At 40.5% G+C, this 27,457-nt stretch overlaps 1 long non-coding RNA gene and 14 other non-coding genes across 15 annotated transcripts; 3 read left to right on the top strand and 12 right to left on the bottom strand.

Annotated features, from left to right (window-relative positions):
* Nucleotides 1-1,021: 1,021 nt before the first annotated feature.
* Nucleotides 1,022-5,061, bottom strand: LOC137487681 (uncharacterized). Its single transcript, XR_011006376.2, has 3 exons — nt 4,906-5,061; nt 4,692-4,776; nt 1,022-4,201 (listed from the first exon to the last, which is right to left on the bottom strand). It is a non-coding gene; the product is annotated as an uncharacterized lncRNA (long non-coding RNA).
* Nucleotides 5,062-19,205: 14,144 nt separating this feature from the next.
* Nucleotides 19,206-19,292, bottom strand: trnay-gua (transfer RNA tyrosine (anticodon GUA)). Its single transcript is given in 2 exon segments — nt 19,206-19,241; nt 19,256-19,292. It is a non-coding gene; the product is annotated as a tRNA-Tyr (tRNA).
* Nucleotides 19,293-19,380: 88 nt separating this feature from the next.
* Nucleotides 19,381-19,452, bottom strand: trnae-uuc (transfer RNA glutamic acid (anticodon UUC)). The gene has a single exon. It is a non-coding gene; the product is annotated as a tRNA-Glu (tRNA).
* A 1,491-nt stretch (nt 19,453-20,943) lies between these two features.
* On the bottom strand, nt 20,944-21,016 carry trnar-acg (transfer RNA arginine (anticodon ACG)). The gene has a single exon. It is a non-coding gene; the product is annotated as a tRNA-Arg (tRNA).
* Nucleotides 21,017-21,278: 262 nt separating this feature from the next.
* trnae-cuc (transfer RNA glutamic acid (anticodon CUC)) lies at nt 21,279-21,350 on the top strand. Its single transcript has one exon. It is a non-coding gene; the product is annotated as a tRNA-Glu (tRNA).
* An 89-nt stretch (nt 21,351-21,439) lies between these two features.
* On the bottom strand, nt 21,440-21,526 carry trnay-gua (transfer RNA tyrosine (anticodon GUA)). The gene is given in 2 exon segments: nt 21,440-21,475; nt 21,490-21,526. It is a non-coding gene; the product is annotated as a tRNA-Tyr (tRNA).
* Nucleotides 21,527-21,614: 88 nt separating this feature from the next.
* Nucleotides 21,615-21,686, bottom strand: trnae-uuc (transfer RNA glutamic acid (anticodon UUC)). The gene has a single exon. It is a non-coding gene; the product is annotated as a tRNA-Glu (tRNA).
* A 1,930-nt stretch (nt 21,687-23,616) lies between these two features.
* trnar-acg (transfer RNA arginine (anticodon ACG)) lies at nt 23,617-23,689 on the bottom strand. Its single transcript has one exon. It is a non-coding gene; the product is annotated as a tRNA-Arg (tRNA).
* A 262-nt stretch (nt 23,690-23,951) lies between these two features.
* trnae-cuc (transfer RNA glutamic acid (anticodon CUC)) lies at nt 23,952-24,023 on the top strand. Its single transcript has one exon. It is a non-coding gene; the product is annotated as a tRNA-Glu (tRNA).
* Nucleotides 24,024-24,112: 89 nt separating this feature from the next.
* Nucleotides 24,113-24,199, bottom strand: trnay-aua (transfer RNA tyrosine (anticodon AUA)). The gene is given in 2 exon segments: nt 24,113-24,148; nt 24,163-24,199. It is a non-coding gene; the product is annotated as a tRNA-Tyr (tRNA).
* An 88-nt stretch (nt 24,200-24,287) lies between these two features.
* trnae-uuc (transfer RNA glutamic acid (anticodon UUC)) lies at nt 24,288-24,359 on the bottom strand. The gene has a single exon. It is a non-coding gene; the product is annotated as a tRNA-Glu (tRNA).
* A 1,712-nt stretch (nt 24,360-26,071) lies between these two features.
* Nucleotides 26,072-26,144, bottom strand: trnar-acg (transfer RNA arginine (anticodon ACG)). Its single transcript has one exon. It is a non-coding gene; the product is annotated as a tRNA-Arg (tRNA).
* A 262-nt stretch (nt 26,145-26,406) lies between these two features.
* Nucleotides 26,407-26,478, top strand: trnae-cuc (transfer RNA glutamic acid (anticodon CUC)). The gene has a single exon. It is a non-coding gene; the product is annotated as a tRNA-Glu (tRNA).
* Nucleotides 26,479-26,567: 89 nt separating this feature from the next.
* On the bottom strand, nt 26,568-26,654 carry trnay-aua (transfer RNA tyrosine (anticodon AUA)). Its single transcript is given in 2 exon segments — nt 26,568-26,603; nt 26,618-26,654. It is a non-coding gene; the product is annotated as a tRNA-Tyr (tRNA).
* An 88-nt stretch (nt 26,655-26,742) lies between these two features.
* trnae-uuc (transfer RNA glutamic acid (anticodon UUC)) lies at nt 26,743-26,814 on the bottom strand. Its single transcript has one exon. It is a non-coding gene; the product is annotated as a tRNA-Glu (tRNA).
* Nucleotides 26,815-27,457: the final 643 nt, after the last annotated feature.

A 27,457-nucleotide genomic window follows, 5' to 3' on the forward strand; every position in this document is an offset into this window, starting at 1 on the left:
AGAGTTTGATAATGCGAAATTCTGTCCTGCGGCGCTGCAAAAAGGGGCGGGAATAAACAAGTTTATTAGACATTTTAAAAAGCGAATGATTGCTCCATGTTTTTAATTTCTGTCCAGAGAGGTCATGTTTGGATCCTCAATTGGTCTCACACAGTCAAGTGGTGCGATTTCGCAGGTCAGAGTTCACCAAGCTTGAACTTTGCACGGCAGCAACTTGCGAAACTTGACGCATGACCCTCCGTTTCCGAACCGACGCACTCGTGCACGTACGAATGGAAGTTTATGGGAGGAAAAGCCCAGTGTGACCGCAGCTTTAATCTCATTAAAACACATTTTTCTTGACAGAAATTTAAAACATGGAGCAATCGCTCGATTTTTTTAAATGTCTAATAAGCTTGTTTAATCCCACCCTTTTTCGAAGCGCCGCACGTCAGAATATCGCATGCTCAAACTCTAATGTGACCGCAGCTTTAGAGTTTGAGCTTGCGATATTCTATCGTGTGGAGCTGCGAAAAGAGGCGGGATTAAACAAGCTTATTAGACATTTGAAAAAGTGAGCGATTGTTCCATGTTTTAAATTTCTGTCAAGAAAAATGTGTTTTGGTGTTTCGGTGTATCTTTAAGAAGGAACATAGAAATGTTATCTGACTAACATCTAGCAGCTTAATGTGTCTGGAAAAATAATAACAGGCTTTTATTCTCACAAACCGCGCAAATGTGTATGCGTCTGAGTGTTCTGATTGGCTAAATTCGAAGTCTTATGTCAGCACGTTCTAGACGTGAACGCACTCTTTCCGGCAATCTTCCTTCTGCGTTCACAAAGCGCAGCATTTCAGCAAATTATCGGTGATGTTACAACTTATCTCTCCGGAAAATAGGCGGAATTAAGTTTTTTTTAAAAAGGGTTCACACATACAGACCTTTACTGAAAATTGCCGGTAATTTTCCGGAAAGGTCTATATCTGTAAAAGAGGCTTATGTCAGATAATGTGATTTTTATTTATTTATACATTTTTTTCTTAATAAAATCTTGACTTGGTCATGGGCAGCAAATGTGCCACATTACACGTTCCTTCACGATTAGTCATCCTGTGACGTCTACGACGAGTGTTATTTCCCAAAGCTGTCACATAGGTTGCTATAACAATATATATTTTTTAATCTAATTTTCAATATGTTCGTTTTTTTAAATGTTTGTTTTAATCTCAATAAACACTGATGCTTGCAGACAACTAATGACTAGGCTACATTATTTAGGGGAACTCATTAGGATAGGATCAAACTTATAATTCCTTTTTAAAAAGGGCGTAGCCAGGGTGTGCCGGTGCCCTAAAAAAATAAAATAAAATAAAAAATAAAAAAACATATATATAAGCGCATCTTGTTTATTTTTTAAAATTTTATAATTATGCAACTTTGATGTTATTGTATGTATATTTCTGTGGTTATATAGACTAGGTTTTAATATTGCTTAAGTGGAGGCATTATTTTACCGTGGTAAAGTGAATAATTTTTTGGCAAGTTAATGCTTAATTGTTTAGTAATTAAATTTCATAGTTATAAAATACATTTAAAGAATATTTTAAGACTTTTAATAATTCAGGATTATTTATTGCACCAAAGGTCAAATCAAAGGAACATTAAATGTTTGTAAACTTTTAAACTGTTTAATTTGTGTGTTAACGCCTGTTGTAAAAAGCTTATTTAGGCCTGCTAAATGCATCATGTAATTTGAAATATATATTTTATCATTTTTGTGCAAGTTTTTCTACAAACATATAACCTAAAATGAGGGTACTTCAAAACTTAACATTGGCAGAGTGTGTGTCGCAAATAAAGTGTTCATTAAATGAAAAGTCAGGTGTCTATTGCAGCAAATGGTGCATTCAAAGCTTTAGAAACTGGCTTATAAAAAAAAAGGACAAGGACGTAAATGCTGTTTAAAAATTGCAATCAAAAATGACGATAATATGGTGTATTAGAGGGTATAAGCAGGCAATCCTTGAGAACAGGTTGATGCAGGTACGGTATATCACTTATTTATCACACAGCTTATACCCACTTCTAAATCCCCTCTGATACGCATCATTCAGTAGCATCCCACAGTAGCTAAAATCATGACAGTCCACCACATTCAGTCAAATGTGAATAAATGTCACAGTGATGATGCAGTGAAAACTGTGGCACCGGCTTGCATTAAATCAACGCAATCTTACGGCAATTCGTAACTTTTTGATATTCGATGATTTGCACCCTCTCCGTCTCCCACACCCCAGTAATTTGAATCAGAACATAATAACGAAAACATTACCTTACAAATAAAAAGAAGCAGGTTTTACAACCAGACATTTCTCAAACCAGTGAACCCCTGTAAACTTCTCAGTCCAAGGATCCAGTAAACTAATGCATTCAAATAAGTTCTTATATAATAATGTCTTGGATACAGAGAAAGTTTTTAGATTGTGTGTGCTTTCAGAAAATAAGTAAGCTATCATCTGAATGATCAATGGGCATGTATGATTTACAGCCCAGTCTGTTCTGTAACGTTAGCAAAGTCTGCGTTTTCTTTTCTTTTTGCAACTTATTTTGACAATACATGAGGCTCAACCAGTTTTTCTGATGCACACACAGAGTCTCTTTCTGGCTATGTTACATGCTTTTTATTATTAAGATATTTTCTTTCAACTCTAAATGTATATTTTTTGCCATGGGTTTCTTAATAAACAATCCCTCCATTGAACTTGTCGCGAGAGAGACGGAATAATAAAAGCACATAAGCAGCAAGGAAAAATCATATGCTCAGACATAATCTTTAAAATAATGACGTATTAAAAATTCGCAAATATATAACTGAGATTTGTGATTCAATTACAGTGAAGGATTCATTAAATCCTTATTTTCCTCAGAGCGAAATAAATCATCCACCCGTATAATTGAGTAGTGGAGATACAAACAAAAATCTAATTTTCTTTAAAAATATATCTTTTTGAAGCGAATTTCATTTGCTATAATTTTTTACTAAATATTTATGTATCTATTGTGGATCAGTTATCAATAAACAAGAATAATGAATAACATTTGAGGTGACGCCCATCAAAACAAGTCCACTATAAAACACTTTCCGCTATAAACAACTTAATATTGTAGAACAGGGAGTTAAAGCTTATAGAACCATATCATATCATCATAGAGTTAAAAATGGTTTTATATTCTGATATTCAGACATTCCCCTAATAATATAATTTCAGAAAAGTATTCTTTGCAAATTGTAAATAGGGTAATCATATTAGCAGCCATTGTTCACAGTGAATTAAATAGTGTTAATGTCGTTTTGAAGCCATGCGTGCATGCTAATTCCGATCGAATATTTAAAGTAACATGCACTGAAAAAAATAATATGCTAGATTTACTTAAGAATATAGTGCATCATTTTTGCATCCCTCTTTTTAAGCAATTTTCACATTAAATTTAAAGCAATATTACCTAAAAAACCTTCAGTTGGTGATGCTTAATTTTTTAAGTATTCTAGTAAATAGTTTTGCTTAAATTTATTGGTTGGTGTAACTTAATATTTTAAGCAGTTTTTGTTTACAAATTTAAGTTATTTCTACCATTAAAGTTCTGTTTACCCAATTATAAAATCTTAAGCCAATTTAACTGAAAATGTTTAGTTCTTCAACTTTAAAATACTAAGTCACTTATCAGTTAACTTACGATTAGCTATACATTACAAAGGGTGGAAAAAAACACAGATAACAGGATTAAAGTAAAGAATTTCTTTATTAGACAAATGCATCTTAAAACATTTCCTTAAAACATTTTTTGGTGTTCAAAAAAATGCAAATTTTTTTACAAATGTACTGCTTTAATAGAAACAATAGTTCAAAAACTGTTTCAAGAGTATTCTGAAAAGTAGCGTTCAAAGCTGTTCTTGTCAAACACTCAGCACAATTGCCTCACAGCAAGAAGGTCGCTGGTTCGAGCCCTGGCTGGGTCAGTTGGTGTTTCTGTGCTGAGTTTGCTTGTTCTCCCTGTGTTGATGTGGGTTTCTTACGGGTGCTCCGGTTTCCCCCACAAGTCCAAGACATGCGGTATAGGTAAATTGGGTAGGCTAAATTGTCCGTAGTGTATATGTGCGTATGGTCACAGTTTTTGGTATGTGCTCTCCAATGTCCAGCTGGTCTGTTTCCCCACAAGTGTCCTGAAACAAAACAAAAATCAAAATGTATATTATGCATCAGTTCATAAAGAAATAAAAAGGCACAGCCTAGTAAAAAAGGGGGAAAAAGTAAGAAACCGAAAAATACAATCAGAACCCGAAAGTCAGAACTTTTCTTCAGTAAAACAGTAAAGAAAATTAACTTAAACTGTGATCTTTGTTCACTAACTTTCATCTGCTAACTAGCATTTTATCAAAGACCACAGGTGCTTCAGTTCCAAATTTTCTTTACTGTTCTACTAGAGAAGAAAAAATGTTACTCACATCTTCGATTGGCGGGGGTGATTTAAAAAACAGGAAATTTAAAATTTTTGTTGAACTCAATTTAAGATGACTAAAATCACTCAAATATAAAAAAAAGTTTCTCTTTCTAAATTGACATTTTACATGGTTAATTGTATTTTCAGGTTTGCAATTAAAACCTGCTACAAAAGTCATTTGAAAGTGAACCAAATGAACTACATTCACTAACCACGTAATGTGTAATCAGATTTTCAAGGTTGTCAGACAGGTACACAGTCAGACAGCATATCACCACCTCCCAGAGAATGTCCACACTGTGATTGCAAATAGAAAGAAATATATAAATAAATTGTAATATTTTAAAATGCATTACATGGTAGAGACAATGAACATCTAAAATTTAAATGCTAAAACAGGCAAGCAGAATTTTCAGTAAACAATACCTGCTCCAGCAATTTCATCACATCACAGATTTTGCATCCTGCACTTCCCTCCTTTTTGTGAAATAAATGGACAAGCTGTTCTGTGTAATTGTCGAAATTTTCAATGAAGGTAGATTCCACATCAGCAGCCGTCAATCCTTTGAATTCTTCTTTGATCTTAAAAAAAAGAAAACTAACAAATTTTACTTATATTTACTTATAAATATACTTTCATTATTAATTTAATAAAAAACAACAACACAAAAACAAACAAACAAAACAATACAATAAAACTTTTAAGTTTTCAAAAGTCAGGCGGTACTGACATTTTTACAATGAGAGTATACCAGCATTTCCCACCATGTTCACATGCTCAACAGTGTTTGGCCACAATGATAATCGTTTAAAGCTCAGTAAAAAGCACCTTAACAAATACAAACCGGAGCAGATATATAATAGATCAGCTGACAGACCTGGCTTCAAACACTCCTGCGGATCAGGGTTAACACGTTGTGTTGAGTCAAGCATGGTCATTTATTAAAAGCATCCATTCGTTATACTGTAAATTGCCATCTAAACATTTAGACATGCATTATTTATAAGCAGGCATAAGGAATATCATTTAACGTTTGCAATAGCTTGCCAAAAGATGAACAGCCTTCTCCCGAGCTGATTTTCCAAAATGGACTCCTCAAATTGCGCGCTGTGGTACAGCGGCACGTGGTAATCGGAAGATCCTAAAATATTGGGTTCAATTGACTAAACCTCAAATTATTGCTAACTTTACTAAAAATTGCTAGTTGTTTTTCTTCATTAAATAAAGTAAACAGTGAAATCAATATTTTATGTAACATTTGTAGTTTAAAATTAAGCAATGTCCAAAACTAAACTTTTTAAGTGAAATTTGTTTGTTTAAATGAGCCATATTTACTGTGTCATTTTTTACAGTGAGGTAAACAATATAGGGACTTCTAAATGAACCCATATCCACCGGTGACCCATGCACCCATAAGTAAGTATAAATATGCATGCAGCCTATTTTTTGATTACCTGACAAGTGCATTAACAGCAGCACCCACTGATATAACCGAGAAATGAAGAGCTCCTATTGCACAGTGTCATCCACAAGACTGAACTCGTCGTGAAGATGGGGGGAAAAATTAAACATGCTAGACTTGCTGCGATGGTGTCGTGAGGCATCTCAGACATGATATTGGTTGTCGTGAACTATGGCACATTACACGAGAAGAAACGAATGAATCTTGTGTCACGATGCCCATTTGTTGTTTTCGAATCCCCGTGACACCCTACGTCAAGGAAATCATGCCTAAATCAAGTGATCTGACCGGGGCTTTAAGAGACGCTTAATATTAGGTAGCGTACTTTGTTTTGTTTGTTGTTTTGGCCGTTTGTTCCCTTACCACCATGGTTTTGATATTGGAAATATTTATGTTTAATAAATCTGTTAACCTTTTTCGACAACTTGGCCTGTGTGTGTGTGTGTGCTTGGGGAGCAGGAAAGGGGACTCCGGGTGACCTCTTTTATTAGACAGTCATCCTTATCTTTTATGTTCATGGCACCATGGTTCCGCTACGTACAGTAACACAACTAATAGTGTTTATTTATGTTTTACCTGGTTTCTGGAACTGTTCTTTGCCAGACTTGAACCTTGTCATTGCAGTTAACTACGCTCCCATCCCAAGTCCACCAACTTGTGCGGCGAGCCACTGGGTAAACTGGTAACAATGGAAAAGTCGTCCATGCGGAGGTAAGCAGTCAGCTGTTAGCGCTAAAAGGACCAGAAGCTGTCGTCGTTGTCATACCACTCTGTAGAGTATGATTTACATACGAAATAGCCAGACATACCTCTGGCTACATAATAAGCGCTCTCCAGAAATGTAGATGGGCACATATCCACAATAAGCATATGTTGCAACAACTATAAAATGAGGAATCCCATAAGTACAGAAGGAAACTACTTAGCTAGCTACTTCGAAACTTCGAAACTAATTAATGTAGCTCTCATAGTACAATTTAATTAGACAATGTTTTGACCCATATCAGGTCAAACAGGAAATACAAGAGAACCCTAGTAATAGTCAAACTTGAGACATCATACACGCAAACAATAATATCCATAATTAACCAATAAATAGGCAAATGACATAAGAAATATACATACAAAAAAACATGTTATCCATTCAGAATTAAGTATTATTAACAAGTTTCTGAAAAATGTACAAGTATGTTTTTACAGTTCTTGAGGCTCCTATAAATGAGATCAAATTATAATAATATAAATTCACCACACTCTAAGTATATATATATTTTTTGTTCAGAGAACAGCTGTACTTTCCGGACGTTATACCCACAAAAAACCATACATGATTGCTGGTATAATCTTGAATTTTTTTTTCAAAATTACAAACATTAACATATTTTACTGTTGTATACATAAACCTTGCACCTTAGTTATAACAAAATTTTGTCTTCATCTTCCTCATCACTTCACATAATGTCCACATCTGAGATATTTTCATATGCTCAAGAACTTCAAGTCTGTATATTTTGCATATGAAATTGTTTCAGCAATGTATAAGAACTTCAATGTAGTTTTTAATTTAAAAAAGTGCAATCAGCATTACTAGAGATGTAAATTTAGTTACAGATTTTGAACCCATTGTACATCCTACTGGACAAACATATTTGAGAAGATCCTGATCTAAAACATTTAAACTTTAATTAGTTAGTGCAATCTCTCATTTTTACATACAATCTATGAAATATTGGCCAACAATAAATCTGTCTTGAGTGAAGTGATGCAATGCTTCTTATGTAGTGGATTTTTTTTTCAAATTACAACAAGCCAAGCCTTACCGCCATTTGATTTGGAGGACAATTGTCAACTCTCATGGACTTCAAGCTTTAAATTACATGACAGGAAACAAAAAGGAAACAAAAAACATGGGCTGACATGATGTCCATTTTAATAAGAAAGGTTTCAAATCAAATTCCAAAATAAAACCCCTTTGAGATTATATATCCCATCATATAATTATAAAATCGAGATCATATGATCACAAGTTCAACATTACCACACATACAGTCGGAACCAATTTCTTCAAATTCTTTTAAAAAAAGTCACGACACTGCCAGTACATCTGCCAATAGTTCTAGGAGCTATAGTTTTTAAAGTTCCACTTAAATATGTAAACAAATTATCAAGGAGCTGTAAAAGCTTTGTGTCAAGTAGTAAACAATTAAAATGAATGGATCCAGACATTGCTTTCTATGCCTTTAACACAAAGACTTAAAAAAAATCTTGTCTAATGTTGAGTTACGCATAATCTGTCATCACAATGGTCTTGGATTATTGCGAGCTATAGAGCATAAAACAAAAGAAAAAGAGCATTTCTATTTTTGAAATCATGAGTAATGCTGGCTCGTTCGCAGTAAATCAATACAACAAATATAAAGAAAGCAAATGTGGTCAAATATTTACATGAATACATGTTGAATGAGTCATTAGAACATACACATGTTCTCATTAAAATAAACTTGCTGACAACCGATCTAATCAAACCGCTGTTGTTAAAGGTGTGGCTCCCTGAAATTATTTTTAGTGCGATTTCATTGGGTTCCTCCCATTCTTACTTTCATCTCGGTATCCAACCTCATTATGCCACTTCCTGTTTATCAAGTAATCAAGAACAGGAATGTCAGTCCTGTAGAAGAACCAAGGGTTACATGATGCAGCCGTGTGAGGACTTGACATGCAGAAAGTGAATAATGCGAGTGTGGCGAGATCTACTGAGTTACTGCTATGCAGCCATGCACATAAATTCCTTGGGCTATCTGGGTGACCTATTTCCTCCTAAACCGAACGAATATAAAGGTGCAACAGAGAGGAAAGCCATGAGCAACCCATATAGCTATAAATAATATACACTGAAGGTGACAGCATTAAATACACCTTCAAAACACATTTTGTTTAAGCGATTGCATACATGAGAGATAATGGATCATAAATATGCCCTCCTGGTATCTTTGGCTTAAGTTGAAATGCGATGCTGATTGTTACTGAGGTGCAACAATGTTTATTACAAATGAAGACAATCAGATAAGAGCCAAACCTACTTGCCAAATCTAAAAAAATAATAATAATAATTTACTGGAATAGTGCAAGTATAAGCTTGTCTAAGCATGTGGGATGTTAAGGTAATGTTACACTTTCACTGTCACACATGACAAAAATGTATATAATTTACATTGTCATCATTTAAAATGCAGTAAATTAGTTATAAAGGGGTGGTCCTCTACCACATCATATTTTAAACTTTAGTTGATGTGTAATGTAGCTGTGTGAACATAAACATCAACTCTGAATGTAAATTGCTCAAAGTTCAATGCGAAGGGAGGCCTTGATTTTTTACAGTGTTAGCTTAGCAAAGCCTACAATGAACGAATTTTGGGGACTGCAAAAAAAATACTTCCGGGCCTCTGAGATCACAAACGTACTTTCACCGCGCACACACACACTGTGCAGCTAAGGGGCGTGGCCAGAGGCACTGTAATCTTACAGCAGAGGGAGAAAATGCCATCCTGCTATTTCCACAGAGCTTCTTTTGTTTCTATATTTGGGCTTCCAAAAGACACAACACAAAGACAGAAGTGCTAACAGTTCAATATTAATTATGTTCCAGAGAATTATAAAAACATAGCAAGCATGATTTGACAAAACACAGCTTCCAGAATCTCTCCCAGTTCAGTGCTCTATTCGGTTAAAATTGCCTCAAAGAAGGAGCAGCTCCAACAAGCAGAAGCTGTGGACTCACAACCTGTAAGTGTTTTTATTTGTTAAAATTGATTATGACATGCACAGTGTCTAGCTGTAATGGTATGTTGTAGCAATGATGTAAACAACAATATTTGATTTTTGTATTTCTATGACACAACATGTTCAGAGAGTGTACTATTTTTCTGGTCAGTTACTGTTCCTTTAAGATGACATTATAGCGTAAGCTGTGCGAGAGAGCGAGAGAAAAAAAAGAGGAGCCTCGTGAGAAGCAGCTGCTATAGTTGGGAGGCGATATATTGGTAATATTAAGCGCTCTATTTTGACGGTCCATGCGCAGAGCGCAAAACGCAGGGCACAAACGCTTTCAGGGCGTGTCAGGACGCGTTTTTGCTAATTTAAGGACGGGAAATCTGTCTTGCGCCAAGGCGCATGGTCTAAAAGGGTTGAGTTTATTTTCTTAATGAGTTATAGGTGTGTTTTGAGAATAAACCAATTAGAGTCTCATCTCCCATTCCCTTAAAGAGCAAGCTGCGTCGCGCCAAGAGCGCATTCGCTATTTACAGCACGCAAAGTAAGTCTAAGTGGAAAAAATGAGCATTTCACAAGCAAACAGTTAACAGGTAACAGTTTTTTAACAGAATACTGTTAAACAGAGCATCTACTGCGTGAGAAAGAGAGATAAATGATCTACTTTCACTTTCGCTCTTGAATAGGGAAACCTTTACGCACAGACATCAATTAGCCTATAAATAATTAATTTCGTTTGTTAAGCGCAAAGATTTGTTTCAAAACTATTTCTAAATTCAGTTCTAATTTCTAGCAAACGAATAAATGAACAATAATGGCCAAGTGTGGTCAAAATACTGAGTTATTTCCAAATACACCTGCCATGCCCCATATGGTCTAAAACCTGACAGGTGGGCAAATCTAAGCTTGTTTTTAATAAAACAAATATAAATAGGGATATAATAAATAATACTGCTAATAATGATAACATTATACAAAAGCAAATCGTCACAAATAAACTGAAAAAGCCTCCCGAGATGAAGAAGACATAAAAGCAGTGATAATTCATATTTATGTAGGCTAGAAAATAATATGTTTTGTAATGTTTTAATCCTTTATATTTATATCCTATATCTATTCTTATTATATCCTATATATATCCTTAATATTTAAAATTTTTCATATGTAAAGATATTTGCCTATTGCTCTCTTGTGCGTATTAGACAGTGCGTAAGCGAGGCGCAACTCTGCGCCGGAGTTTAGACCGGGTTAGTTTTGGTCTAATGAAAAATCTTTTATAGTTTCTCAAAATAGCAACGCGCCAATGGTCCACCTCAGAACGCCTTCCTTTTTAGACCAGAACGCCTATGGGCGCACAAATGAGCGCTAATGCATTTGCTATTTAAACAGCGTAGAGCAACGCCTCAAAACGACTCTTGCGCCAAGCTGAAACTACCAAAAGACTACTGCGCCGCGCCTTGCGCCACACTGCGCCAGGTGTATGATAGGGCCCATTGTCTTCAAAGTGAAAGTAAAAGTGACTGTGACTCAGCTCGTTTGTTATCTAAGTACTGAAAATTACCACATACATCACAAACATTCCACTTAACGCAGCGTTTGTGTCTGGTAAATAAATCGTTAGCTGTTTAGCAGTACCTGTTTTTACCGGCAGGTGGGAGTGGCTCTGTTGTCACATGGTGTTAAAAAATCCCGCCACTGCACTTAATTCATTCATTATTTTGAGGAGCTGAAGCTAATGAGGTAATAATACAACTCTTTCACAAAACTGAATAGTTCTAACTACTGATGAAGCTTATTTGTTTCCACAGTATAAAATGTGTGTAGTTTAAATTCATGCAAATTAGTCAAAAAACGTAAATTGTACTAGCTTTCTAGATATGATAGATATCTAGGCATATTTATATGATATAGCCAGTCACATCTGTTTCTGTAATAGTTAAATCACAGTTCATGCGTTTAGCTTATTATATAGCTATATTCTACTTTAACATGCTTTGTCAGTTAGCATTGAATTATAAATTGACTATAATTCAAAAATACCTAAAATGGTTGGAAGAACACATACAGTGGAAGTCTGAATAATTAGCCCCGTTTTTCCGCAAATTCTGTTTTGATGACAGCAAATAATATTAGACTAGACATTTTTTAAGACACTTCTATACAGCTTAAAGTCACATTTAAAGGCTTTAAAGGCAGGGTAGGATAATTAAGTTATTGTATAATGATGGTTTGTTCTGTAGACTATAGGAAAAAAATATAGCTTAATGGGGCTAATAATTTTGACGCTAAAATGTTTTTTTAAAAATGTATAACTGCTTTTATTCTAGCTGAAATAAAACAAATAAGACTTTCTTCAAAAGAAAAATATTATCAGACATAGGCTACTGTGAAAATTTCCTTGCTCTGTTTAACATCATTTGAGAAATATTTAAAAAAGAAAATAAAATTCAAAGGAGGGCTAATCATTTTGACTTCAACTGTATAAAACATTTATTGTTGCAGTCGTGTAAATTATCAGTTACTGTAAAGCCTTTTTATGTTTATTCAGATCTTATTGTCATTCTATTACAGCAATAGCTGGATGCCTTCCCCCATATTAGGGATTTCCTAGAATGTTCTACTCCTTTTGTGAGGCATATATGGAATTTCTGCTTAAGTATGAATAAAACAGGCATTAAATGCATTTAAAGTGCTACAATGCCCACATCAACCCTATTTTAAGGAAAACTGAAAAAAAAATTCCCTCTGAAAAAAATTAAAGTAAACATATTTCTAGCATATAGATATGTATTTTTATTTTTGTACTATTTTTGATAGAATTGTTATTATATAAAAATAGTAGCCTATTGAATATCAATATTTGATATTATACACTCCATATTATATTATATTATGTTATATTATATTATATTATATTATATTATATTATATTTGTAACGACTGGGGTGGAAGTGACAGATACAACTGGAGGTAAGATCCAATATGCAGGTTTATTCAGCGTCAGGCAAGCAGTGGTCATACAGGTGCAAACTGGTATGTGTGGACAATCCAGAATCGCAATCAAAGTAAAGGCTATAGGTCGTAAGGCAGGCGGCTAAACAGAATAACAAAGATACAAGGCTAAGGTCTAACACAGAGAAACAAGACAAGGAAACGCGTTGTAATATCACACTCGGGTAAACAAGACTCGGCAACCAGGGTGAGTGAATGAGTGGTTTATGTATGGTTTGTATCAGTCTCTGACAAGGTTCAGCTGGTGAGTGCAATCAAGCAGATGAATGAGCATGGGTGTCTGGGAGCAGTGCATGTATGAAAATGTAGTCCGGGGAAATGCTGAAGTGTAGTCCTGGTGTTCGTGTGTTGTGTGACAATATTATACTATATATTATATTATACTTCTTTCGGGCTAAGCCCCTTATCCCTTTTGACCCTAGCAACGTCCCTGGACCTGTTTCAGCGCTGGACATGGAATTATCACGTGGGATATCGGTAAATCGCAGCTTTGTGCAGGTGGGATTTCATCATATGTTTGGTTTTCATCGGATGGACGTAAGTGACATCATCATAGCATTATGAGAGATCGTTCTGAAGCAATACAACTATGAATGTGCACCAACAAACTAGGCCCCAACGTTAAAGTATGCATACTAATGTTTTTTTTAGACTGAGTGACTTTGTGACTGTTTTGACTGTGACTGATTTATAATAGGTTTGTAAACTAGACTGAGACCATTTAAATTGTAAAGATTTGGAGGTTCACTTTATTAATCTTGTTTTTTACAATTGTGAAACGATCTGAGTTAATGGTGTTTGAGTTCAGGTGTTATAGCAGAAGTGCTTAACTCTAACTTTGATGTGATTTTTTATCACTTCTGTTGATTTGGTGTAAAACAAAATATAAGGAAAAATATGAAATATAGAACAAAAGAAGTCAGTAAAGAACAACACTTAGACTTGTAAGGCTAGTTTACATATTTTATTTAGCTGATTTAAGGTGCTTAATTTTTACTGAAAGAGTAAATCTTCATTTAGTGAATTCAAAATTAGATAAAGGGTTAATTCTTTTCTTTTATTTATTTTCTTTTTACTTTAAACAAAATTGTAATAAATTGCTATTATTTTTCTTAAAATCTAAATTTGATATCTCATTGTGTTTTTTTTATATATCAAATTCATTTAAAGAACACAAAACAAACAAACTTTAAATTTATACACACTGTATAGTTTAATTCAGCTAAAACAATTTTTTTTTTTAGAATACAAAGGAGTAAAAATACCGGCTAATTCACCATTCAACTGCCGGGAACCCAGGTATTTCTGAACAGGATATCTAAAAATAATTCTTAAGGTTAAGAAAAGGGTTACATATTTATTTACTGATCGACTGTTGGCATGGAACATTGAGTGGTCTCGCCAGCGCAGGAAGCTTACCATCCATTATATAACACCACAGAAATTCTCTGTTAATAACCCAGTAGAAAATGTATTTTATAACATCCTCATTTAGATAGGCGCTGTTAAACATTCAGCCCAAATGCTCCGGAGAGACCTGGAACGTATTCATTTTTCCTTATAGCCTATATCACACCAATAGGTGGATGTGATCTTAAGGAAAGTGTTAAGTATTTCAGCACATAAGAGCAGGTAATAAAATATATCCTATATTTTGTTGCGCTCAGCAGCTTTTCACTAATAAAGCTCTTCATGTAAATTTCATTATCATATTTTACCACGTCATATAAAAGCATAAACACTTGTTTGAGGACACAGAACACATTTTGTATTTGCAGTTTTCCCCGATGCCTTTGTAAAGCGGCGCTGTGCAGAACAGAAAAAAAGGCAGCCTAGTTTCTGCTTTCGCTCACCAAAAAATGCTCTGTTTGCACTATTTGATTAATATCATCGTATCCAAATATTTATAAATAACATTTTAAACCTCCTCTGGTGTTATTGTTTTTTGGAAATATCTAAAATCTTTTTTTCAGATAGGTTTTTATAAAATGAAAGTTTAATATGGCTTTAAAACGGTTTGATTTATCGATTGTATGTACCTAAATTGTTATTGTCACCGACTCGGTCCCAGTCATTCCCCTCGCTGGCCAGCAGAGGTCATCATCACTGGACTACTGACATTACGTCACCCTCTCAGACACTGATTGCCACACACCTGCTCCACATCACACTGATTACCCACGCACACATATAAGCAGCCCAAACACACACTCCAGTGCGAAGTCTTGTTCTGCCTCTGCTGACATTACTGAGCGTTTCTCATCCTTGCCTGATCTCCCTGTTGCTAACTCGGATTGTCCCTCGACCTTGCCTTGCCTGCCGACTGTCTTGAACCCAGCCTGATTATCGACATTGATCCTAGCCGCCTGCCTCTGACCTATGCCTGCTATATCACCCAGTGTATGCCAGCTGCCAGCCTATCGACCCTATACAACTGTGATTGATGTGAGTTCGCACACTAGTACATACTGTGTGTTCGTTATTAAACTGTGTTTAATAAATATACTGCAAATGAATCCCTCTGTGTCAGACCCTTCGTTACAGAAGACTTCGCCCAACATGGATCCCGCAGCCCTGCAGGTCTTGTCCACAGAACTCACTACCCAAGCCCAGGTACTAGCGACACATCAGCAGCAGCTTTCACACCTCACCCGGCTGACGGAGGAGTTAGTAAAAGCCCTACAAGGTTTGAATGTTGCAATCCCAGCACAACCCACCGCCAACTACTCTCCCAGTCAACATCCGGTAACCTATGCACAAAGTTCCAGTCCCCGCCTAGCGTTCCCTGAGAAGTTTACGGGTAATCCAGCCAAGTGTAAAGGTTTTCTGCTGCAATGCAAACTGTTTGTCGCTAAACAATCCCACATGTTTGCGGATGAGAACAGCAAGATCGCCTTTGTGTGCTCACTGCTCGCTGGGAAGGCTCTAGACTGGGCTACTGCTGTCTGGCCAGATAACACTCCCACTTTTCCTACGTTTAAAGAGTTTATTCAACGTTTCTGTGTGGTATTCGATCATCCGGAAGGAGGTCGAAATGCAGTTAAAGAACTTTTGACTATCCAGCAGAGAAATCAACCTGCGGCTGAGTTCGCTTTGCACTTTCGTTCATTAGCTGCACAAACTGGCTGGGCTGACTATCCCTTGAAAACCCTCTACCGCAAAGCTTTAAACCCCAGACTCAAAACTGAAATGGCCTGTAGAGATGAAGGGAAAACACTGGATCAGCTCATCGAACTGTCCATCAGGCTAGATAATCTGCTCCGCACACGAAGACCATCCCATGCTATTCTTCCCTGTCCTACTCAAGACGCAGTCCCAGCATCTTCATTCACCGTGGAACCCATGCAACTGGGTCGAACCCAGTTATCTAGTGAAGAACGTGACAGATGTTTAAAGAATAAATTATGCCTTTATTGCGGTCTTTTTGGTCATACCAAGGTTCAATGCCCCAATAAGCCACCCATCAAAACGTTATCGGTGAGTGCAACTTCTATCTTTTCAAGCAACAGTAACACTCTGACTGTACCCGTCTCTCTGTGTTTTGGAAATGCAACGATTCACACTGTCGTTCTGGTTGATTCAGGAGCTGCAGGCAATTTCATGGATTATACGTTTGCCAATAACAACGCTGTTCCATTAACCTCTTGTGATTCCCCCCTAGCAATCACGGCGATAGACGGACGCACCCTAGGGGATGGAAATATAACTTACCGCAACTCCAACTCTCCGTTCAAACAGGCTCTCTCCACAAATAACAGATGGAGTTTCTGATCACAAAATCCCTACAACATACCATTATTCTTAAATGGCCCTGGTTACAAGCCCATAACCCCCATATTTCCTGAAAAAAGGGTGAGATTACTAAATGGAGCGAATTATGCCTGAATAACTGCCTATGTTCTATTGTTCCCGTCCAGCTCAATGCCATTGTCACCCGAAGTGTACAAGGATCTTGCGGAGGCATTTAGTAAGCAAAAGGCTATTAAGCTTCCACCTCACTGTGAGTATGACTGCGCCATTGAGTTATTGCCTGGTACAACACCCCCTCGTGGGAGAATCTTTCCTCTCTCCCAAAGAGAAACCGAAACCATGAACGCTTACATTAAAGAGGAGCTGGAGAAAGGATATATGTGACCATCAACGTCACCCGCATCCGCAGGCTTCTTCTTTGTGGAGAAGAAGGATGGAAGTTTACGCCCCTACATCGATTATAGAAGTTTGAACGAGATCACAGTCAAATACTGCTATCCCCTGCCTTTGGTCCCAACAGCCTTGGAGCAATTACGCTCAGCCAGGTACTTTACTAACCTTGATCTTCGCAGTGCATACAACCTCATCAGAATAAAACAGGGTGACGAATGAAAGCCCGACTTTTCCACTGCCAACGGCCACTATGAATATTTGGTTTTGCCCTTCGGCCTAGCAAACAGTCCTTCCGTCTTCCAGGCTTTCATAAATGAGGTATTCCGAGACATGCTTAACCAGTGGGTCATTGTGTACATTGACGATATCCTCATTTACTCCAATACCTTAGAAGAACTAAGAAGAACCTTGCTAACCCGGACTGTCCCTCGACCTTGCCTTGCCTGCCGCCTGCCATTGACCCATGCCTGCTATATCACCCTGTGTATGCCAGCCGCCAGCCTATCGACCCTATACAACTGTGATTGAGTTCGCACGCTAGTACATACTGTGTGCTCGTTATTAAACTGTGTTTAATAAATAGACTGCAAATGGATCCCTATGTATCAGACCCTTTATTACAGTTATAGCTAGCTTTTGTTTGATTTTTATTAGTTTATTTTTTTTATGTGATTTTATTATATCCAATATTTGTAGTTCTTTAAATTATTTCAATATAACTTAGACTATTTTATTAAGATATGACATTATTGTTTTGAGCCACAAAAGTGAACACGGAATTTGTTAAGTTTTATCTTCTGTAGTATTCATATTGTGTATTCTCCAAAATAAATTCTTGCACACACATACAGGCATCGAAATGCGCACAAACATGTCTTTAAAAACTCTCGAAAACCTTTACTGTCTGCTGTGTCTTTAACATGGTGTACAGATTATTTTGGGTTATTGAAACAAGGAGGACACAGTAAAGAATGTCACATATGAATTAAACCTTTATTATTTTATGCAACAGCCTTACATTTAACAGGGAAACATGAGAGCGATCATAAGCAAAAAGACCCCAGCCTATAAGGCTAGATGTTTTCTTTCTCTTATTTATTTATTTGTTTATTTGCTTGGCGCATGTACTAATGTGAGGTTGGAAAACTAGTGCCCGCCTCTCCTCTCACTCTGCCCCGAAGCCCCAGCTGGCCCTCTTTAGCCCAAGATATTCGGCGGGCCGAAGAAGGCCGGCCGCTGGCCCTGAGAAAGCTTCACTTTAGCGCGATTAGGCCCTGGAAGTGACAGTGGAAACATAACTGACCTTGGCTCGCCCTGGCTTGCACGCTTTAGGTGCGATAGTGGAAACGCGGCTAATGTAGCTGTTTTCGTTGCTTGCACCTTTAATGCTAGTTCACCCTGCCCACTATTCCCACGTGCCTGTCAGAGTGTGCCTCAATATCCGCCTCAGCTGCGTCTTGGAGCAGATCTCACATAACATTTGTGAGAAATACTAGTAAGAATTTTCCCAATGATTATTTGATGTATTTGTTGTGGAGTTAATTCAAGTCTTTCTGCATCAAGTTACACACAATATCATTACAAAATTCCTGCAAGCACACACACAGCACACACGTTTAACTTTGCACTGTTTTTGCATGACAAATGTGACAGAATACAAGTTAATATCTACTGCTGTATGGATATCCGTTTAGGTAATGGAAGAAATAAGCCTGATTTAACATCAACAAACTGGGATTGAAGTGTCTTCTATTATAATTGTACTGACACGCAGCTTTTTTAAAAATGTTTTAAACTTGTAAAACTCATTCTTGATCACATTTAATGATGATTGATGATCACAGAAAGCTGAACATATCTTGTAATCCAAGTTGCTTTGTGCACATTGCATCTTGTTGATATGGTTATACGCACTACTATGAAGACATGTTAATACATGGTTGTCATTCAAATTGGTGTGTGGAAAAACTGCAAACCTACATCACATTCCAGTAGGCCCCAAAATGGGAGGGGTTTGGGATCCTGTTTAAACATCAGGAAATTTAAAAATAAGAGTTATTGTCTTCATATCACTCCATTATCGCTTTTGACACACAATACACACAGATCTGTCCAAACAGCTTACAAAAAATGATTTTCATCATTGCTGCCTTTTAATAAAATACATTAGGTTGTTTTCTGTGCCATATAAAAGACATTAAATAAATGAAAACTCATCTTGTTTGTTACTGTGAGATTGGGTTTAAGCTTGGGGTAGGTTTGACATTCAAACATACCAGGTGTCTTGGTGCGCATGCAGTCTTCGCAAAGGGAAGAAAGCGGCTCTGAGCGCAAAAGTCGTCCTTCGAGCCGGAGTCGAACCAGCGACCTAAGGATTGCCAACATCCCACCTACAGTCCTCCGCTCTACCAACTGAGCTATCGAAGGCTGACGAGGGAGTTCCACAACCTCACACTATAGGGTCGCTGCAGTCCGGCTGCTGGCCGAAAAGGACAGAAGCAAAAGCGCTCAAGCCTTCCCAAACCGGGAGTCGAACCCAGGCCGCCTGGGTGAAAACCAGGAATCCTGACCGCTAGACCATATGGGAACTGCCACTCATGAGGCCCAGTCTTGGCCCACACTCCAGTTCTTTCTGATCGCTCGCACTTCCCTGCTCCGCTTGCACAAGTGCCACTCATACACTTACGCACTCTCTCATACACAGCTTCCTGGTTTCCGTAACCTAGAATCTTCAGATCCGTAGTCATAAGCGTTATCCTTTGTGCCACCGGCACTCTGTTCAGCACCTTGCTAGCCCATTGCATGAAGTAAGGACAAGGCTCTGTCATTCCGGAGTTCCTTCACCACACATTCTGCTTTGTTTTTATGGCAAGAGGTTGTGTGGATGGGATGCTCTAACAGGATTCCCGACAGTCCCTCCATAGAAGACCTGCGATCCAGGGCTGGAGACTCTCACCTCTCCAAGAGGAGGTTAAAAGCCATGGTTTCTTTTATGCCTTTGTGTCAGAGCATTTAGGTGTTGCTGCAGCTCAGAGACCTACAAGTGGAGGAGATTACACTGCAAGTTGGCTGGGTGACCACTAAGTGGTAGGCACTTATGCCACAAGTAGGCTAGCTTTGCGATTGATGTGGCTGTAGTAGACAGTAATAAAAAAAAATAATAATAAATAAAAAACTGGTTACTCTGAGGTTGTGTTTAGGCTTGGGGTAGGTGTAAAACTGAATAAAACGCAGCAGGTTACTGTGAGGTTGGCGCCAAGGGCTGGGGTAGGTGTGATAATAATAAAATATGCAATAGGTTGTATTCTGTGCCATGTACAAGACATTGCATAAATGAGAACCTCATGGAGGTTTGTTACTGTGAGGTTGGGTTTAGAGTTGTGGTAGGTTTGGAGGTTAATAAAACACAGCAGCATACTGTGAGGTTGGGTTTCGCATTGGGGTAGGTTTGACATTCAAATATAATAGGTTGGACGCAGTGTCTTGTACGAGACATTAAACGAATGAAAACTCCAGGAGGTTTGTACAGCCCACTTGGAGCTCAAGTCTCACCCACTTGGAGCTGACCAGGCCATTTGGAGCAGGCTCCGATTTCTATTTATACCTTTCTCAGTCAGGTAACTTCCTTTTCAGTAATATGAGCATCTGCACTGTGTGGCATATTTGCAGACATTTAACAGAGACTACAAACATTGCTCACACTGGTCTGAGATGGTCATTTTGACTGCAATCTTGTTTTAGGTGGGCACTTTGTTTTTGAATCTTGTCTGATTTTCCTATGTTTATCTGTGCTGCAGTAGAACGCCTTAGCCTCACAGCAAACATTGTGGTTTACAAGCTGTCACTGGCATCTTCCCAGGAGAGTGGCTGTCCTGGTTTCCTCTGGAAGTCCTGAGGTATGTGCGGGACCAAGACATGAGAGCAGTTGGGGCAGCCTTTAAAAGCAGGGGAGCACCCCACAGGCTCTGGGCCGGCGGCCCCAGAAACTCGATTCACTCCAGAGTAGAACTGAACAGCTCCGGCTGGGGCAAACGGCGACTGCAGTGCACTGACTGACAGCAACGCAAAAAGCTCTGAGCGAGCCAGCCAGGAGTCGAACCTAGAATCTTCTGATCCGTAGTCAGACGCGTTATCCATTGCGCCACTGGCCCAGTCTCTGTCTATAGTGCGCCTGTTGCTCGAAAGAGGACACAGCTCTGTCAGCATGGAGTTCCATCAACGCATGCTGTGCTTTGTTATCATGGCAAGTTGTGGTGTCGATAGGATGCACTTACACAGAGCATGAGACAGTCCCTCCCTGGAAGAACTGTGATCCAGGCTCTGAGACTTTTTCCCTTTCCAGGAGGAGGTTACAGGCGTAATTTTTGTCTGAGGAGCTGCAGCACACCTGGCTAGGGCAAGTTTTGCCAGCCTTCCCTGGTGGTCTAGTGGTTAGGATTCGGCGCTCTCACCGCCGCGGCCCGGGTTCGATTCCCGGTCAGGGAACTTTCTTTTCATTTCCATGGTGAACATCGATCTGTGGTGCGCATGCAGTCTTCGCAAAGGGAAGAAAGCGGCTCTGAGCGCAAAAGTCGTCCTTCGAGCCGGAGTCGAACCAGCGACCTAAGGATTGCCAACATCCCACCTACAGTGCTCCGCTCTACCAACTGAGCTATCGAAGGCTGACGAGGGAGCTCCACAACCTCACACTATAGGGTCGCTGCAGTCCGGCTGCTGGCCGAAAAGGACAGAAGCAAAAGCGCTCAAGCCTTCCCAAATCGGGAGTCGAACCCGGGCCGCCTGGGTGAAAACCAGGAATCCTGACCGCTAGACCATATGGGAACTGCCACGCACGAGGCCCAGTCTTGGCCCACACTCCAGTTCTTTCTGATCGCTCGCACTTCCCTGCTCCGCTTGCACAAGTGCCACTCATACACTTACGCACTCTCTCATACACAGCTTCCTGGTTTCCGTAACCTAGAATCTTCAGATCCGTAGTCATAAGCGTTATCCTTTGTGCCACCGGCACTCTGTTCAGCACCTTGCTAGCCCATTGCATGAAGTAAGGACAAGGCTCTGTCATTCCGGAGTTCTTTCCAGTTCTTTCTGATCGCTCGCACTTCCCTGCTCCGCTTGCACAAGTGCCACTCATACACTTACGCACTCTCTCATACACAGCTTCCTGGTTTCCGTAACCTAGAATCTTCAGATCCGTAGTCATAAGCGTTATCCTTTGTGCCACCGGCACTCTGTTCAGCACCTTGCTAGCCCATTGCATGAAGTAAGGACAAGGCTCTGTCATTCCGGAGTTCTTTCCAGTTCTTTCTGATCGCTCGCACTTCCCTGCTCCGCTTGCACAAGTGCCACTCATACACTTACGCACTCTCTCATACACAGCTTCCTGGTTTCCGTAACCTAGAATCTTCAGATCCGTAGTCATAAGCGTTATCCTTTGTGCCACCGGCACTCTGTTTAGCACCTTGCTAGCCCATTGCATGAAGTAAGGACAAGGCTCTGTCATTCCGGAGTTCCTTCACCACACATTCTGCTTTGTTTTTATGGCAAGAGGTTGTGTGGATGGGATGCTCTAACAGGATTCCCGACAGTCCCTCCATAGAAGACCTGCGATCCAGGGCTGGAGACTCTCACCTCTCCAAGAGGAGGTTAAAAGCCATGGTTTCTTTTATGCCTTTGTGTCAGAGCATTTAGGTGTTGCTGCAGCTCAGAGACCTACAAGTGGAGGAGATTACACTGCAAGTTGGCTGGGTGACCACTAAGTGGTAGGCACTTATGCCACAAGTAGGCTAGCTTTGCGATTGATGTGGCTGTAGTAGACAGTAATTAAAAAAAAAAATAAATAAATAAAAAACTGGTTACTCTGAGGTTGTGTTTAGGCTTGGGGTAGGTGTAAAACTGAATAAAACGCAGCAGGTTACTGTGAGGTTGGCGCCAAGGGCTGGGGTAGGTGTGATAATAATAAAATATGCAATAGGTTGTATTCTGTGCCATGTACAAGACATTGCATAAATGAGAACCTCATGGAGGTTTGTTACTGTGAGGTTGGGTTTAGAGTTGTGGTAGGTTTGGAGGTTAATAAAACACAGCAGCATACTGTGAGGTTGGGTTTCGCATTGGGGTAGGTTTGACATTCAAATATAATAGGTTGGACGCAGTGTCTTGTACGAGACATTAAACGAATGAAAACTCCAGGAGGTTTGTACAGCCCACTTGGAGCTCAAGTCTCACCCACTTGGAGCTGACCAGGCCATTTGGAGCAGGCTCCGATTTCTATTTATACCTTTCTCTGTCAGGTAACTTCCTTTTCAGTAATATGAGCATCTGCACTGTGTGGCATATTTGCAGACATTTAACAGAGACTACAAACATTGCTCACACTGGTCTGAGATGGTCATTTTGACTGCAATCTTGTTTTAGGTGGGCACTTTGTTTTTGAATCTTGTCTGATTTTCCTATGTTTATCTGTGCTGCAGTAGAACGCCTTAGCCTCACAGCAAACATTGTGGTTTACAAGCTGTCACTGGCATCTTCCCAGGAGAGTGGCTGTCCTGGTTTCCTCTGGAAGTCCTGAGGTATGTGCGGGACCAAGACATGAGAGCAGTTGGGGCAGCCTTTAAAAGCAGGGGAGCACCCCACAGGCTCTGGGCCGGCGGCCCCAGAAACTCGATTCACTCCAGAGTAGAACTGAACAGCTCCGGCTGGGGCAAACGGCGACTGCAGTGCACTGACTGACAGCAACGCAAAAAGCTCTGAGCAAGCCAGCCAGGAGTCGAACCTAGAATCTTCTGATCCGTAGTCAGACGCGTTATCCATTGCGCCACTGGCCCAGTCTCTGTCTGTAGTGCGCCTGTTGCTCGAAAAAGGACACAGCTCTGTCAGCATGGAGTTCCATCAACGCATGCTGTGCTTTGTTATCATGGCAAGTTGTGGTGTCGATAGGATGCACTTACACAGAGCATGAGACAGTCCCTCCCTGGAAGAACTGTGATCCAGGCTCTGAGACTTTTTCCCTTTCCAGGAGGAGGTTACAGGCGTAATTTTTGTCTGAGGAGCTGCAGCACACCTGGCTAGGGCAAGTTTTGCCAGCCTTCCCTGGTGGTCTAGTGGTTAGGATTCGGCGCTCTCACTGCCGCGGCCCGGGTTCGATTCCCGGTTAGGGAACTTTCTTTTCATTTCCATGGTGAACTTCGAGCTGTGGTGCGCATTCAGTCTACGCAAAGGGAAGAAAGCGGCTCTGAGCACAAAAGTCGTCCTTCGAGCCGGAGTCGAACCAGCGACCTAAGGATTGCCAACATCCCAGCTATAGTCCTCCGCTCTACCAACTGAGCTATCGAAAGCTGACGAGGGAGTTCCACAACCTCACACTATAGGGTCGCTGCAGTCCGGCTGCTGGCCGAAAAGGACAGAAGCAAAAGCGCTCAAGCCTTCCCAAACCGGGAGTCGAACCCGAGCCGCCTGGGTGAAAACCAGGAATCCTGACCGCTAGACCATATGGGAACTGCCACTCATGAGGCCCAGTCTTGGCCCACACTCCAGTTCTTTCTGATCGCTCGCACTTCCCTGCTCCGCTTGCACAAGTGCCACTCATACACTTACGCACTCTCTCATACACAGCTTCCTGGTTTCCGTAACCTAGAATCTTCAGATCCGTAGTCATAAGCGTTATCCTTTGTGCCACCGGCACTCTGTTCAGCACCTTGCTAGCCCATTGCATGAAGTAAGGACAAGGCTCTGTCATTCCGGAGTTCTTTCCAGTTCTTTCTGATCGCTCGCACTTCCCTGCTCCGCTTGCACAAGTGCCACTCATACACTTACGCACTCTCTCATACACAGCTTCCTGGTTTCCGTAACCTAGAATCTTCAGATCCGTAGTCATAAGCGTTATCCTTTGTGCCACCGGCACTCTGTTCAGCACCTTGCTAGCCCATTGCATGAAGTAAGGACAAGGCTCTGTCATTCCGGAGTTCCTTCACCACACATTCTGCTTTGTTTTTATGGCAAGAGGTTGTGTGGATGGGATGCTCTAACAGGATTCCCGACAGTCCCTCCATAGAAGACCTGCGATCCAGGGCTGGAGACTCTCACCTCTCCAAGAGGAGGTTAAAAGCCATGGTTTCTTTTATGCCTTTGTGTCAGAGCATTTAGGTGTTGCTGCAGCTCAGAGACCTACAAGTGGAGGAGATTACACTGCAAGTTGGCTGGGTGACCACTAAGTGGTAGGCACTTATGCCACAAGTAGGCTAGCTTTGCGATTGATGTGGCTGTAGTAGACAGTAATTAAAAAAATATATATAATAAATAAAAAACTGGTTACTCTGAGGTTGTGTTTAGGCTTGGGGTAGGTGTAAAACTGAATAAAACGCAGCAGGTTACTGTGAGGTTGGCGCCAAGGGCTGGGGTAGGTGTGATAATAATAAAATATGCAATAGGTTGTATTCTGTGCCATGTACAAGACATTGCATAAATGAGAACCTCATGGAGGTTTGTTACTGTGAGGTTGGGTTTAGAGTTGTGGTAGGTTTGGAGGTTAATAAAACACAGCAGCATACTGTGAGGTTGGGTTTCGCATTGGGGTAGGTTTGACATTCAAATATAATAGGTTGGACGCAGTGTCTTGTACGAGACATTAAACGAATGAAAACTCCAGGAGGTTTGTACAGCCCACTTGGAGCTCAAGTCTCACCCACTTGGAGCTGACCAGGCCATTTGGAGCAGGCTCCGATTTCTATTTATACCTTTCTCAGTCAGGTAACTTCCTTTTCAGTAATATGAGCATCTGCACTGTGTGGCATATTTGCAGACATTTAACAGAGACTACAAACATTGCTCCCACTGGTCTGAGATGGTCATTTTGACTGCAATCTTGTTTTAGGTGGGCACTTTGTTTTTGAATCTTGTCTGATTTTCCTATGTTTATCTGTGCTGCAGTAGAACGCCTTAGCCTCACAGCAAACATTGTGGTTTACAAGCTGTCACTGGCATCTTCCCAGGAGAGTGGCTGTCCTGGTTTCCTCTGGAAGTCCTGAGGTATGTGCGGGACCAAGACATGAGAGCAGTTGGGGCAGCCTTTAAAAGCAGGGGAGCACCCCACAGGCTCTGGGCCGGCGGCCCCAGAAACTCGATTCACTCCAGAGTAGAACTGAACAGCTCCGGCTGGGGCAAACGGCGACTGCAGTGCACTGACTGACAGCAACGCAAAAAGCTCTGAGCAAGCCAGCCAGGAGTCGAACCTAGAATCTTCTGATCCGTAGTCAGACGCGTTATCCATTGCGCCACTGGCCCAGTCTCTGTCTGTAGTGCGCCTGTTGCTCGAAAGAGGACACAGCTCTGTCAGCATGGAGTTCCATCAACGCATGCTGTGCTTTGTTATCATGGCAAGTTGTGGCGTCGATAGGATGCACTTACACAGAGCATGAGACAGTCCCTCCCTGGAAGAACTGTGATCCAGGCTCTGAGACTTTTTCCCTTTTCAGGAGGAGGTTACAGGCGTAATTTTTGTCTGAGGAGCTGGAGCACACCTGGCTAGGGCAAGTTTTGCCAGCCTTCCCTGGTGGTCTAGTGGTTAGGATTCGGCGCTCTCACCGCCGCGGCCCGGGTTCGATTCCCGGTCAGGGAACTTTCTTTTCATTTCCATGGTGAACTTCGAGCTGTGGTGCGCATGCAGTCTTCGCAAAGGGAAGAAAGCGGCTCTGAGCGCAAAAGTCGTCCTTCGAGCCGGAGTCGAACCAGCGACCTAAGGATTGCCAACATCCCACCTACAGTCCTCCGCTCTACCAACTGAGCTATCGAAGGCTGACGACGGAGCTCCACAACCTCACACTATAGGGACGCTGCAGTCCGGCTGCTGGCCGAAAAGGACAGAAGCAAAAGCGATCAAGCCTTCCCAAACCGGGAGTCGAACCCGGGCCGCCTGGGTGAAAACCAGGAATCCTGACCGCTAGACCATATGGGAACTGCCACGCACGAGGACCAGTCTTGGCCCACACTCCAGTTCTTTCTGATCGCTCGCACTTCCCTGCTCCGCTTGCACAAGTGCCACTCATACACTTACGCACTCTCTCATACACAGCTTCCTGGTTTCCGTAACCTAGAATCTTCAGATCCGTAGTCATAAGCGTTATCCTTTGTGCCACCGGCACTCTGTTCAGCACCTTGCTAGCCCATTGCATGAAGTAAGGACAAGGCTCTGTCATTCCGGAGTTCCTTCACCACACATTCTGCTTTGTTTTTATGGCAAGAGGTTGTGTGGATGGGATGCTCTAACAGGATTCCCGACAGTCCCTCCATAGAAGACCTGCGATCCAGGGCTGGAGACTCTCACCTCTCCAAGAGGAGGTTAAAAGCCATGGTTTCTTTTATGCCTTTGTGTCAGAGCATTTAGGTGTTGCTGCAGCTCAGAGACCTACAAGTGGAGGAGATTACACTGCAAGTTGGCTGGGTGACCACTAAGTGGTAGGCACTTATGCCACAAGTAGGCTAGCTTTGCGATTGATGTGGCTGTAGTAGACAGTAATTAAAAAAATATATATAATAAATAAAAAACTGGTTACTCTGAGGTTGTGTTTAGGCTTGGGGTAGGTGTAAAACTGAATAAA

Source organism: Danio rerio, chromosome 15, assembly GCF_049306965.1.
Source record: "Danio rerio strain Tuebingen ecotype United States chromosome 15, GRCz12tu, whole genome shotgun sequence".
Classification (NCBI taxonomy): domain Eukaryota; kingdom Metazoa; phylum Chordata; class Actinopteri; order Cypriniformes; family Danionidae; genus Danio; species Danio rerio.